Raw genomic sequence first — 15,252 nt, forward strand, 5'->3', positions numbered from 1 at the left:
GATAGTATACATAGTGATTTGAATACAAATTAAGAAAGCATACGAAATTCTAAAAAAGAACTATAAATACAAAACAAACTAATAGAAAATTGTTCGACAACTATCCGATCTTCGTCGTCTTTTTCAAGATCCTCACGAGTAGACAAAGATTCTACAGTTGCGTTCTGAATTTGAGGAAGCTTTTGCACACCAATGAGTCTTGTAAATGTTCTTATCCTCTTTCTTCCCTCATTTTAGCAGTGAATCATACATTATACACTATTTTTTAAGTAATAAATAAATTAAAGGATGAAAAATCACCAGAAATTGGTTGATTAAGATGAATACCTCTAGTAAGCCTCTTGGATTCAGCCATTGGAGAGCAAATCATAACGGAAATTGAAAAATACAAACAACATTTTTTTAAGATTTAAACAAAAATAAAATTAGAAAAGAAATCTGAAAAAAAAGATAAAGATTAGAGATACCTTAATCAAAGGTATTCTTGTTGATTCAATTTTGGATTAAAAAAACAACCAAAATATATGGCAAAAAAATATTTGCAACTTGAATGTTGGAGGAAAATTAGAAAAGATACCATGAGAGAGAAAAAAAATTAAATGGGAGAGATAATTAACAATTTGAATAGATAAACATGAGAGAGAATGATTTTTTTTTTTAAAAAAAAAGGACATATAGAATAAATTGAAAAAGAGAGATAAAATAGGAAAAAAATTGAGACACATAATTTTTTTAAAATAATGATATTTTTACTAAATATGTTATTTATTTTAACTAGTTTACTAATTTTTCCTTTTTAATTCCCTAACTAACCCATTTGTATTCAGAAAGTGTTGATAGACCAAAATTGAATTCCTTTTCCATGGATCCCAGTCCATACCTAAGAATCCGACCCAAACTTTCTTCTTCAACAAAAAACAAACCGTGTCCAGAAGCAACGACAACGTGCCTGAGCAACACCACCGATGTCTGGACGCGCCTCATGCGAGGGTGAGTTCACAAGGGCAGCAACAATATCTCCAAACGATGCCTTTTCCGTCAAAATACACCAAAAAGAAGATGTGTTTCTCTTTTCCGTGTTGACGTCTTCCTCACCAGTACACTTATATAGTAGATCAGTTTGCTTTTCAATCCTTCCAGCTATGTCTGGTTGTCCTTGCTCGCTTGGAGATAAAGCCACATAGCACTCATGGATGATCGATCGATCCAAGCTCTCGACGCTGCCCCTGTTGTCTGAATTTTGTGCGGGTTTGGTTTTAATTCTCGTACAATCTAGCTGTTCCTTCATCCTTGGAAAATTTGAATTGAGAATTGATTCTAGGGTTTCAATTCTGCCCTTGTTCTCACCCAAAATATACCTTTTCCCCCCAAAAGGTAAAACCTAAGATTCCCACTATATATACGTCTTTTCTTTTCATCTAAAGGGTGGGACTTTTTTAGTCGAAAATTTTAGAGAAATATTAATAGATACTTCAAGCAAAGACTAAGCAAGTAAAATATAGTGAGACGTTCAAAGCGGAAAACTTAGTTTTGGTCGGAGTATCACACTTTTTATTTTGTTTTGAATCTGTTTCTCTCAACTTCCTCCGTGTCTGAGGTTTTGCACAGAATTCTGGTTGATCGTATGTGTTCGAGTTTCCATTTGTTTGTAAAAGTTGTTGTTCATCCTAGCTCATTACTGTCTCCAATTCGCTGCCCGGAAAGAGGTGCTTGCTTTTCTTGATTTCAGTTTAATTAGTTTTTTGCTGTTCTATGTTTATATTGAAGTGTCTTTGACGGTGTTTTACTTTCAGTATTAAATCAGCTTATTGACTGCCTTTGTGTTGCTTTATGACTTGTTCTTGTTAGATTTCTGAAGTGTTTGGTGTTTGGATGTTATAATGATTTGTTTATTTCATCATAGCTTGTACAATCTTTCGCTATGAACATGGGGAAAGTTGTTTAAGCCTAATTTAGTTTCATGGAGTCGATCATGATCTCTTCTTCATTTAGTATCGGAACCTTTCATTTCGAATCTATATTGTTATTGATTTAGCTTAGGCTTAATCTTGTTAGAGCTATTGTATGAGGGTTCTTTTAGTTGATTATACGTTTAATCTCATGGATTGATTTTTTATAAGTCTCTGCCTTTCATTATGCTCGCCATAGTGTAATATGATGTCCAGCATGTCTTGAGCCTTAGTTGTTCGAGTTCTAATCAATTTTATATGTGTGATAGCATAATTATTTGCTCTTATTTTGTTCATGTAAGATTATTTTGAAATGCTTCTGAAATTTGAATATTCTGTTAAGAGAACATATTGTTGTTATTTGCTCTCATTTTGATTGTTGGTTGAGCTATTTTGAAGGATATTCCTAGCATGTTATTTATTCTAAAAATAATCATAATGCATTCTCCATTTCCATGATTTTTTCTCACTTACAAAATGTTATGTTATTCATTTTTGTTGTTTGGTTTTGGTTAGATTAATCTGTCCGTTACTGGATTAATTTAAAGTTATTCTCTTACAGTTTTGATGAGCGTAATTGTTAGTTATAAACTAGACTAGTTTGTGGTACATCTTCTATATTTAGGTGATTATGATCTTAAATTCAACTTTGTTAATGGCCCTCACCCTTGCTTATTATGCCTCTTCTTTGTTTTTGTTTAGTTAAACAACATCTACTTCAGTTGAATGTAATGTTGACTCACAATTGTTTGTTGTGAAATGCATGTGATCGGTGGTGGAATTCTATTCTCACTCTAATGCTTCTTCGTTTGCATCTAGATTGGGTCACAAAATCCCAATAGCGTTATCTCTTGAGTCAGTCGGTCAGTCGAAACAAGGAACAGGTCTCCAAAAGTCGATGCATAGGTTCATTTAGTTAAACATGTACTTCAGTTGAATTTAATGTTGACGCACAATTGTTTGTTGTGAAATGCACGTGATCGGTGGTGGAATCCTATTCGGACTCAAATACTTCTTCATAGGCATCTAGATTTGGCCACAGAAGCCTATTAATAATGTCTCTTGCGTCAGCCGATTAATGGAAACGAGAAACAGATCCCCAAGAGTTGATGCATAGAAGAATCAGATGAGAATTGGAAATCTTATCAAATTTGTATTTTTGTTATTTTGGGGTCTAAGCCCTTGTCTTTTGCTTTTATCATTACCATGTTAAAATTTTAGGAAAAGTGGAAGATGGTCTTAAGGCCCAAAGAGATAAATTTCAAAATTTTAACTTGGAATACATACAAAGGTGTCAAGAATTGGGCCTTTGGCCCAAAACAAAAAGAGGTCCAAGTATTGGCCCAGGCAGACAGAAATAAGACTTGGGCTCAACTCTCTCTTCCTCTTTACATCAATGCTTTTAATTACATCTCAATATTTGTCGTAAGCCTTAAGGTTGCAAATTTCAAATCCTCAAAGGACGTCCATTTTGTTAAATAATTTAACTAAAATTGGTCAACTTCAAATCAACTAAAAAATAAAATTATTTTTTCAAGAAAATATCTCGTTTAGTAGGGAAATATTTCCAGTTTCCTTTTTAAAATGATTTTAACTATATAAAAAATAGTTAAAATTTTCTATTCAAGACAAGTTATTCTTTTTAACCAAACAAATTAATTATCGGATAACCACATTAGTGGATAATTTAGGTGCCTTTAAAACCTTCCTAAAATATTTATTAGAACCCCGAATTCCCTCAAATATTTTAAATGGATTCCCTACTTTAAACTATTGAAACCCGTTTTTTCTTAATTTTTCTATAAAAATTAAGTAACGACTCTATATCAGTCTTAATAAATATTATAAAAATAAAATAGTACCTTTAATGCATTCTAAAAAGCTAATGCTATCATTTTTAGTATACACTACCTTATAATTGGCTATTTAACTCACCTTAAATTCTTATTATGTTGAAACCATCAAAATGTCCTTTCTGCTTCTTTTCAAGATATAGTTTCCTTGTGTGGAATACTTTGGGTTGAGAACATCGAACTATTTTATGCCTTGGTTTCCTCTCACCTGCACAACATATATAGTGACATCTAAAAAGGGCTGAGTGCCCTTATCAATTTAAATACACTAACATCACCAACTTTTAACCTATTGTCAAGCACCAATGACTTCCAAGTTAAGCGAATTCTTCCTTCTGATATCCCCATGTAATATTTAACAGACCAAGATCTTGTACTAGCAGCACGAAACACTAAATCAGCACACCTCTCCCGAAAATAATTCCAAGAAAATACGAAATATATGAGCTGCCAAAAGAGATGGAGACGATAATTTGAGTATAACAACATCCATCCATACAGTAAATTGGGTATAACAACATTCAATCAAGGGATGAGATTGTTCCTCTGTTAATTAGCGTCTCGACTTAGAGCCCTGAGTATGAAAAAATCTTTGATTAGGGGAACTTTCTCCATATGAGACTATGTAGTGTGAATTTCTTATAGGATGATAACTAGAATTAATATAATATTTTTATTTTGTATTAAGTCTAGCTATAACGTTTGATAGATGGTATTGATATAATGTTTGTTTGTATTTTAGCATTAATTGCAATTGTTTCAGAGCACAACCATTATAGAAAAAGTGGTAAAAAAATTATGATCTACAACTTCACAAACTGAGATAGAGAAATACTGTACACTATACAATTACTTTGTTATCTACATTTTGTTTAAGCTCCATTTTCATATACTCTCTCTATCTTGATGTGTGTGACTTACTGTCCTTTTTAGTTAGTTCAATAAGAATGATTCATTTTTATACTGAGTAAAAGTTTAGCTATAAAATATCTATTTTATCCTTAATGAAATAATTTACATCCATACAAATTTCTATCATTCATTTTGGACAAAAAGTTTTAAAAGTATCATTTCTTTTTTATACTTCGTGTCGAGTCAAATTACCTCACATAAAATGGAACATAGGGAATAATTTATAATAATGTATCATGGAACAATTAATAAATGTATTATATATTTTATTTTAGACTTGTCAAAGGGTAGGCTTGTCAAATTTTGAAGGTGAAAGTTGAAATCTTCATGAAAATTGACCACACCGATATGTTGAGGTCAACCTTTACCAGAGTCTTCATGACAATATTCTCTAATTTGTTAGAGGTCATTTGACTTTAGGTTGTTTATCAACTCATTTTCGGCTTGAAGAATTTCAATATCTTGATGACTTATTGCATGAAATCTCTTCACAGTGTGGTAATTTGGTTTGGGTCATCACTACAATTGAACACCAATTCAATTAGCAAGGATTGCGTTCACTTGGTGATAGAGACCTTGTGGTGTCGACACAAATTTTAGGCTTTCGCTTGAATAGAACACATAATTTGATTACCGTAATTCGGTTTCTATGGTATTTGCATAATTTGATTCTCCACAAAAAATTTCCATAATTTAATTCTTATGAAAACTTACCATAATTTAATTCCCATGGAAAATTTTCATAATTTAATTCCCCATAATTTGATTCCCATGGAAAATTTTCATAATTTAATTCCCCATAATTTGATTCCCATGGAAAATTTTCATAATTTAATTGTTATTAAAACATGCCATAATTTGATTCCAATGGAAAATATTCATAATTTAATTCTTATGAAACATACCATGATTTGGTTTCTATTGTATTTCCATAATTTGATTCCCACGAAATTTTTTCATAATTTAGTTATTATGAAAAATTACCATAATATAATTAGGGTAAAGTCCACATTCATTAACCCTATCTACAAAAGCAAACTTCAACTTCCTCTTGACCTCACCTTCGTTTCCACTTACTATGTTGCCTCTTTGTTCATTGATGAATGTTACTCTATTCCTTATTCTATTGTGGGCTACGCAAGCTCCCTATTCCAATGTTCTCATCTGTCTTTCATACAAGATGTGTTACTCAATCAAGGTAACGTAACTCCTACCTTTTCCCTTTCTTTATTCATCACTGCTCTAACTCTTTGTTGCTTATCCATATGAAATAATTTTTATTGGAAAAATTATTATAGAATATTTAAAATTTGTATTTGAGTTTAAAAAATGGCTAAAATGGAAAATTCATATACGTGGAGAATAAAATTAAACTCTTCAGTTTTTACCTAAAAGATGTTAATTACTTTATTACAAATCACACATATAATCATTACACATTGTAAATATATATATATATATATATATATATATATATATATATATATATATATATATATATCGTTTTGAGATTAAAACATAAAATATATAATATATTTATGTAGTGGTGTGCTATGCATCTCATGATGTGATATGAATTAGTCATCATTGATATAATAACTATCAAGTCGATACGATGTAATTTGGATATCTTAGAAGATTAATGAAACAAGCACGAAGGGTTTAAAATATACTAAAATGAAAATTTAAGCAAGAGGTGAGTACATATTAAATAATTAGTAGGATACACTTTCCTTCATTTTAGCTCAAGGGTATCATTGTAGCTAGCTTCGTGTAGTTTATCCACTATTTTTAAATAACATAAACTAGGGTACGTTTTAGGGGTTGGTTTTTGGATGATGTTTAGGCTACTTTGTGAATTTGGGAAACCTCACTTCCTTGCCGAGCAGGTAATGTTTTTATTGTATGCTAAAAAAATTATATTTCTGATGCAAAAGGAAATTTCCTCTAGTGAACAATTATTGAATTGCAATTTTATTATGTTCTATGAACCCTACTATTCTCGGTAGGTATTAGGTAAATTTTGGTGCACCTCCAATCTATGAAGTTCTTTATGTCTTCATAATCCGATTATTAGGTTACCATAATGAGGAGATTGGAAGTATAACTTATACATGTTACCTATATATTCCTTCCTTCTTGACCTGGTAAAAAACCAAGATAATTGACCTCAACTAGCTTAGAATTGACACATAATTGTTGTTTAGATCAATTTTTTTTTCTGGCAAATGCCTTTATCATAACATTCACAGAATTCTATATGATGTAAACCTTTTATACTAGTATTATCAATATACTCCTAGCTTCGATATTCACTTAAATTTTGCTTAATCTGATATTGGATTACTTATAATTGGGTGTTATAGTGGGTGTTTAGGTATTATTATTATCCATATACCTAATGGAAAGTTGCACCTGGCTTCGACCTTAGTGATATAACTTATGTAAAAATATAGGACATAAAAACAAACTTCTTAGCATTATGTGGTGCAGGAGTTATTACTGACTAGATACCAAATACAAAGTGTGATTGGCTTAGACTATAGTGATACATAGTGTCATGTCCTGCCACTTCACTGTTCAAATTTGGCATCAGAATAAGGGAGAAAATCTAGAGTTGTGGAGATATTAAAAAAACACTCTCGAACTCCCTAGATATTATCAAGAAGGCTTTAGAATTTCCTAGAAGTTGTAGAGAATTCTAGAATAGGACTTAATTGTAAATATTGTATTGTAAAGGAAAAAATATTTACAACTTAGGCCCTAAGGAGGTAACATTAATAGAGGGCCTCTCATTGGAAATTTTTTCCAACCAAGTGTAAATCATTCGACAAAGTAATACAAAGCCTTCTTGCAAAGTCTTCCTATGTCTTTGTTGCAATATCATAGTGGTCTTAGTTTGAAAATTTCTACTTTAGCTTACAAGATCATGAAATATTCGTGACTAAGTTGTTAGGTGCTGCATGAAACATTATTGAGACTCTAAGTCTCCCATATTATGGTATAAGAGATAAAGTTTACACAAATGGAATAACTAGTGAAGGAGATGTAAACGCTGCTAGCACCACCAACATCAGGTTTGATGGTGGAAGGAATATCTTCAAGGGAAAGAATCAGCACAAGAGTCGTAAGGAAATGTTGGTCAACCTTACACCAAGCGAGATGCTAATAGGTCACCCACCTTCAACTATTGAAGCAAGTGGCGATGAGCATGATAAGGAGATCGTTGACGTCACCAACAGAGAGGAATGAGTCCTTAGGGTTGAAATGGCGAGGTAGACCGTGGAGATCTTAGGCATGCGTCTGAATGATGTTTATGGTAAGTTAAAGACTCTAAAGGACCTCACCAATAAGGAAAACAACAAAATCCACAAGGGGTTTGAGGGCCGCAAACATTGAAGGATGCCATCACTTTCTTGAAGTGGCGAATCATTGGTGCGTTAAGAGTGATTAAAGCCATGAGAGTTCAGAAGAAAGCAATCAAGTGGGGCGTAAAGGCTAAAGGATCTACGCTATATGTCCGAGATAGAGAAGTCAGTGTCGAGGATCTCATGTCATATATATTCAAAGGCATTTGTGATGCCCAAGAGGTGCAGAACTTCTTGTGGCTCTTCCTTAATTACATCAAGTGTAGTCGGGTAAAAAGAGACAAAACAAGATCAACACAGTATTGTTGTATCTTTCTGAGATGGCCATGTTATGGTAGAGGCATAAGGAAAAAGAGATAAGGAAATGGTTGTGCACTATAAACACTTGGGCATAATTTCAAGAAGTTATATAGAAGGACTTTCTCCCTAACAGCGTCATCTAGGAGGCCAGACACAAATTCATATAATTTAAAAAAAATAAGAAATATTCGGGCATACGTGAAGGAATTCATTAAACTCACTCTTCAAATTCCTAACATGAGGAACAAAGACATTTTGTTCCACTTCAATTCGAAGATTAAAAATTGGGCGAAGACGATGTTGGAATGACGGTATGTTGGGACCATAGATGAGGCCATCATACAAACTGAAACCTTGACTAACTTCAAGCATGACATGCATGATAAGGCAAAGTGGAATGGCGTGAGGACTAGTCATTCTAAAGGTGGCGGAGATCATGGACTAGGTAAGGAGAAGCTTGCATAGTCTAAACAACAAAACTCTTTCTAGTCAGACAACAAGCAGTTTGGGCTCCAAAGCTACACGGTTAGAAAGGTGCAGACTACAAAAACAGATGGTTGCTACATATGTGGTGGACTGCGTGGTTATTCTAAGTGCCCAAAAATTAAGAAGCTTTGTTCAATACTACGAGGTTAAAGAGAAGGACTCATAAGAGAAATGGAAGGATGCGGGCACATCGCAGCTAGCCATGGTTGGGCTATGCGGGGATATTGCAAAGTAGAGGGAAAAGTCTGAAAATTATACCACACAATATGTAGACATCTACATCAATGGATGACAAAATCGTGCCATTCTAGACTCCGTTTCTGAAATGAAGATTACGAAAAAAATGCGACAACAAGGTTGGGGATAAGTTACAATACAAACAACAAGTGCATCAAGAAAGGTATATGCACACCGAACTCCCCTCTTTGGAGTTTCCCAAAGAGTAAGCATCACGTTTGGTAAGTGGCAAGATAAGACTAACTTTACAACATCTTCTTTAGATATATTTGATATCATTCTTGGGCAAGAATTCATCCAAAAGTGTCATGCGATGATGGATCCCTACATCCAGCGATTCATGGTCATGGAGCGGGAAGGTTCATGGATGGTAACCCTAGTAAATGTGGTATAAAAGAAAGCACATGCCCAATTGTTGGTTATGAGATTTATGAAGGACCTAAAAAAGGAGAGCCGACGTTAATAGCCACCATTTAGAGGTTGTTAGAAGACAATGGTGCAAACGAGGTATTTCCATTGGCCACTGAAAAGATTTTTAAAGAGAATGAAGATGTTATGTCGGACGAGCATCCAAAAAAGCTACCTCCTGGGTGAAAGGTAGATCACAAGATCTAGTTGGAAGTTAGAACCAAGCCACCCACACATGCACCCTTTCGCATGGATGCACCCGAGTTAGAGAACCTAAGGAAGCAACTAGTTGACGCTAGTCACATTCACCCGCACAAATCACCTAATAGTGACCAATCTTGTTTCAAAAAAATAAAGATGGGTCATTGAGGCAATGCATAGACTATCGATCTCTTAACAAGGTAACGATAAAAAATAAGTACCATATCCTGCTTGTTGCTAATTAGATGGATTTTGACATACCAAGTATTTCACCAAGGTGGATCTTCATAAAGGTTACTAGAAGTTTCACATTGCGGAAGGGATGAGAAAAATATGGTCCACATGATGATATTTAAAGCATATGAGCGGTTGGTGATGCCCTTCGTCTTAACTAACGCACCCACCACCTTTTGTATGTAGATGAAGAAAATCTTTTTCTCTACTTGGGATAAGTTTATGGTAGTATACTTAGATGATATCGTCATATATTGGAAAACCTTGGAGGAGCACGTGGATAAGTTGAAGAAGGTTCTCCAAGTATTAATGGATAACAAACTGTAAATCAAGCAAAAGTAATGTGAGTTCGGTCAGCACGAGGTACACTTCTTAGGGCTAAGAATTTTCCAAGGAAAACTGCTTATGGATGAAGCGAAGATATATGCGATCAATAAGTGGGAGGCAACCATAAAAGTGATCAAGTCGAGATATTTACTTGGACTTGCGAAGTACTATCCTAGATTCATAAGTGGCTACTCCTCTAAGGTTTCTCTGCTCATGAGTCATTGTAGAGTAATAAGTCATGGGTTTTGAGCAAGGAGTGCCAAAGGGTTCTCAAAAACATCAATGTTGTTGTAAATAAGAGTTCATCTTGACGTTTTCCCACTTCTGAAAGAACTTCGAGGTATATAAAGAATCATCAGATTTGTCCATCGGGGGAGTATTTATTCAAGATTGACACCCAATAAAATTTGGAAGACGCAAATTGCATGAGATGGAACGACGTTATATGGTGCAAGAGAAAGAGATGGAGGTCATCTTACATTGCCTACGCACGTGGAGAAACTATTTACAAGGCTCCAAGTTCGTGGTTAAGACCAACAATGAGACCACTATCTTATCCCGGTCACAAAAGATCACCTTGAAGTAAGTTAGGTGGCTAGAATTTCTAGCTGAGTTTGACTTCGTTTAAGAATATAAGCCGAGACAGGGTGTCTGATGCACTGAGTAGGAAGACTAAGCTCGCTTCAATCACTACAATGCATCATAAAATCTCAAATATTACCAAGGGTGGCATTCTACGAGAACCAAAGGTGAAGAAACACATGAAGTTGGTCGCCCTAGGCAAGACAAGACATTTTTGTGTTGAAGACCATGTCCTATTCAATATGGGTCAGAGGGTCTATGTACCCAAGTTTGAGACGATTAGGTGGCCAATCATCAAAGAGAACCACTATTGACACCTAATTATGGACTTCCACGATATTAATTAATCGTTTTGAGCTTCTTCAAATTCAAATTTTAAATAGTTTATAACTTATTTATAATGTTTAAATAATGTATGTTTTTACATAATTATGTATTTATTTAGTACATTTGTTATTATTATTATTTATTGTTATTTTTATTATTATTTCGAAAATCATTTCAAAAATTTTAGTTTACTTAAACATTTTATGATGTTAATTTTTCCTAAATTAGTGGTTTGTTATGTCAAAATCTTCAGTCTATTTAATTAATTTATTTATTTCATTAAGATTTAGAAGATCTTTAATTCATTTATAAAAAAATCATTTTTTAAGTGTTGGTCAAATCCACCATCTACATTTTTATCATATTCCAATTGGTTATTATGGAAATTTTAGACAATTTCTTCAACCATTTGCAAGACCCGAAATTGGGACAAAATTTTTGGCCCAAATATAAATTCAATTCAGTACATTCAGAAAGGCCCAATTCTCTAAAACCTCAGTCAACCAAACTCAAGAACCAATTAAAATATACCAATAGCCCAATGACATAATCTCCCAACTCGTCCCACCTTCTTTTCTCAAAAGAAATCAAGCCGCAAGTTAATGAAACGCGACAAGGTCAACAACAATTCTAAACAACCTGGTATGCACCCCCATCTTCCCCAACGCGTAAACAACGCCCAACAACAATCACAAAGAATGATTCCAATCTTGAACATGTGAAATTGTCCTCGCACTTTTGTATGGATCCATGTAGCCTTCAAGGACGATCGATCTATCAAACTTCTTCTAGAATGGAGCTAAACTTTCAGAAAAGGTTGTTTCTCTCAAATGGTGAATGACTTTTGAGATTTGATTTTAGGGTGGGACTCGTTCTTATCGATTTTTTTCCTTTTACCCCAATTCCGAACCCTAATATCTTCCCATATTTACCTCCTCTTTTCACTTTAAGCAGGGGGATTTCTTTGGGAGAAAACAATTTTTTTGTGATAGAGACATAGAGAGTTGAAAATAGCAAAAATGAGGGGGATGTTTGGATGATTTTTTTGTAAAAAAAGAGTTTCAATTAGATGAGACATTAGAGAAAGATTTGGATATTATCTCAGTGTTTAGAGGAAACTGTACGTTTGAAAAGTTCTCGAAGATATTTGGTTCACTCTTAGCATTTGTCCGCTTTGTTTTGTCCTTCCAAGTTTGTTGGGATTCGTCGTTTCGGTGCACAAGTCGTTAATAGCTCGTTGCTTTTAGTTAGATGCCAGAAAAGGTAATATATACTCCTTAATTACTTTTTAGTTCAGTGTACAATAGTATGTAATGAGGTTGTCTCTGTTGTGTCTTTCTCGACTTCATTCTCCCTTGAGACGGATATGAAGGGTCATGGCTTGCTACCATTTTTTTTTCTTGGAGTTCTTGGTTGATCATTCTATTTTCTACATCTTGCCTAAACTATTTGTTCAAATCTATACTTAAGCCTTAAGCTCGGCTGTCATGTTTGTGGTGAATCGCTTGTTGGTCGAGTTTTGATATTTGTGCTCAATAGGTCTCAAACAATGAATATTATTTATCTGGTTTGTTACTGATATACCATTTAGCTCTCATTATAACTTGAATTTTTATGCATTTTGGAAACTCGGTTTCAACTTATGACAACGTTGTTTATTACTAATCATAATCCAGTTTCTAATATGGTTTGTGTCTCATAAGCAAGCTGTTTGTAATTCTTTTTTTTTGTTGTATGTTCTCCTTTGCTTTAGTTTTAAGTTTAGATTCTATGGACCATACTACTAGCTTCAAGTTTAGTTTTGTTGATTTGTTTATCAAATGTCACCATGATGGTGATTAGATAAAGATCTTGCAAATTTATTGTGACATTCACCAATTTTCTTTCTGAGGTACCGTTTTAGTGTGACTGTCACAATAGTTTGTTATCGATTGTTTTTATTTTGGTCATTCTTAGATTTTTTATTTATTACGAATGTTCCCTCTTCATATTTTTTACAAGTAAGTTCTTTCTAAAAATAATTGACTTGGCTCTAAATTGTCTTTAGCTTGAGTACAGTTATATCCCTTTAATATGAGTGTTTTATGATTGCGCTGAAAAAATTGTTCTTTACTTTACTGTTTTGACTTGCTCGCTAATATGAATTTTTCTTCTTAAAATAATTGGTTAATATTTCTCTGTTGGGTTTCATGTGTTTATCTTGAGAGTTTTGATTTCTTTCTCTTTGAAATCAAAAAATGTAATTTTCAGTGCTCAAAGTGTAGAAAGGCACTGACCATTTGGAGAATTAAGGTGTTGTATTTTAAATGCTCAATTTCCTCAATTGATTAAGTTGTTGCAAGATAGATTGCTAATCTTTCTTTTCTTTTTCTTTGTTTTTCTTATGTGATACCAATCCGAGTAACATGGACTCCACTCTTGCATATCATTGAGTCTTATCAAGTCAAGCTTTAGTATTCGGGGGAGAAAGAGAGGCTAATGCAAGACTCCAAAGGCTCAGAAAGGGATCTATATACCGTTTTATACATTGATATATAGTCAGAAAATATGATATGCAAGTCCAAGAAATATACAGGGGATCGAGGAGCTAAATTAGGATGTATAAAAAGAGTATACAATCCAATATAAAGGGAAAAAACTAAAATACACCCCATATAAGGAAGTATAAGATCATTGTCTATGCTAGATTTTTGAAGGAAAACAGGCCCAAAGGCCTAAAAATTTACAGCAGCAAAATTTAGGCAAAAAGCCCAAATTTAATATTTCCTTTCCTTCTTATTTATTTATCATTATATTTAACTAAAAATATAAATGACCTTGGTTTTATTTAAAGATGATAGTCATTTCTCTTATTTTTCTATATATTCAAAATTCATGTACATATACGTATGCATATTAATTTTACTTGGTCTTTATTTTACTTTCTAGTCTTTGTCAACACTTAAGTTTATCCCTTTATATAGTTACTTTACCTTTAAAAATAATTAATTAAAAATTAATATATAGTGAGTAAATAAATAAAAATTTGAATTTACATAACTTCAAATTTTTTTGAAAAATATTAGATAAGTCTTTTAGTCAAAATGCCGGTCAATCATGAGTTAGCGGGCATACTAAGGGCCTAACACCTTCTCAGAATGTACATTTGAACTTCGAACCATTTTTAATTGATTTTATTTATATAAATCTTTCGAAAATAATTATAAGTCTTTCTTCATTTATTTACTAAAAATCAAGTGGCGACTTTGTTAATTTGGAAAATTGATTTATCTCAAATCATAAGTTTAATTGATTTTTTGTAACTTAGTCATTCTTTTTTATTATATTTTTTCGTAAAACAGAAAATGCGACTCAGCTGGAGATTTAGTTAAGTTCTAACCATGCGATTTGATTATTTGACTAATTGTTATTAATTGTTAAAAATGATATCTGTATTGAATATGTTCAAATTATATAACTATCATTGAATTTCATGGCATTTTATGATATATATGTATAATATATTAAAGGACGGTTTGCGGAACTGCAACAAATTTTTTTTATACTCAACCATTTTTCTGAACGATCAACAATTTATTGGTTCGTCATCCTTCCTATTGTTGTCGTAAATTCCAACCTAAGTTGTCCATTTTGAATCCAAGTATTTAAAAGCCACTCTTAGTTTACTAGCATAGAGACGAGAAAATTTAGGAGCATTTGAACTAAGATGACCCAATACCCATGGCGTGTTTGTCCATTAGAAGCCCACCTTGTGTCTAGTTTGTCCATTTGCCAACAAATAGACAATCATGTGTACATGTTTATTGAATGTTGTATATGTGTTTTTATTAAATTTATTGTCTATGTTGGTGGGGTTTAACTAATATTTGTTTTCTCTTATTGTAGTAATAATCCAACACGCGAGCCTCTTAGAACAAGAATGTTGATTGTCCCCGACACATATCTCAAAGTGTTATGGAGATTCATGAACTATACATTCAGAATGACAGTTCAAAAACACATAGGTTATCTCCGTCGCTGTTGGAAATGAAGGCTTTGTCAAGCCTATTAGAACAATGGCTAAATTTT

The 15,252-nt window shown here is 33.1% G+C and overlaps 2 long non-coding RNA genes across 2 annotated transcripts; both read left to right on the forward strand.

The window, feature by feature from the left end:
* The first annotated feature begins 823 nt into the window (after nucleotides 1-823).
* On the forward strand, nucleotides 824-3,229 carry LOC112941094 (uncharacterized). Its single transcript, XR_003246041.2, has 2 exons — nucleotides 824-1,706; nucleotides 2,769-3,229. It is a non-coding gene; the product is annotated as an uncharacterized lncRNA (long non-coding RNA).
* Nucleotides 3,230-11,795: 8,566 nt separating this feature from the next.
* Nucleotides 11,796-14,016, forward strand: LOC104646384 (uncharacterized). The gene is made up of 2 exons (XR_740501.4): nucleotides 11,796-12,447; nucleotides 13,435-14,016. It is a non-coding gene; the product is annotated as an uncharacterized lncRNA (long non-coding RNA).
* The last annotated feature ends 1,236 nt before the right edge of the window (nucleotides 14,017-15,252 follow it).

Source organism: Solanum lycopersicum, chromosome 1, assembly GCF_036512215.1.
Source record: "Solanum lycopersicum chromosome 1, SLM_r2.1".
In the NCBI taxonomy this organism is placed as follows: domain Eukaryota; kingdom Viridiplantae; phylum Streptophyta; class Magnoliopsida; order Solanales; family Solanaceae; genus Solanum; species Solanum lycopersicum.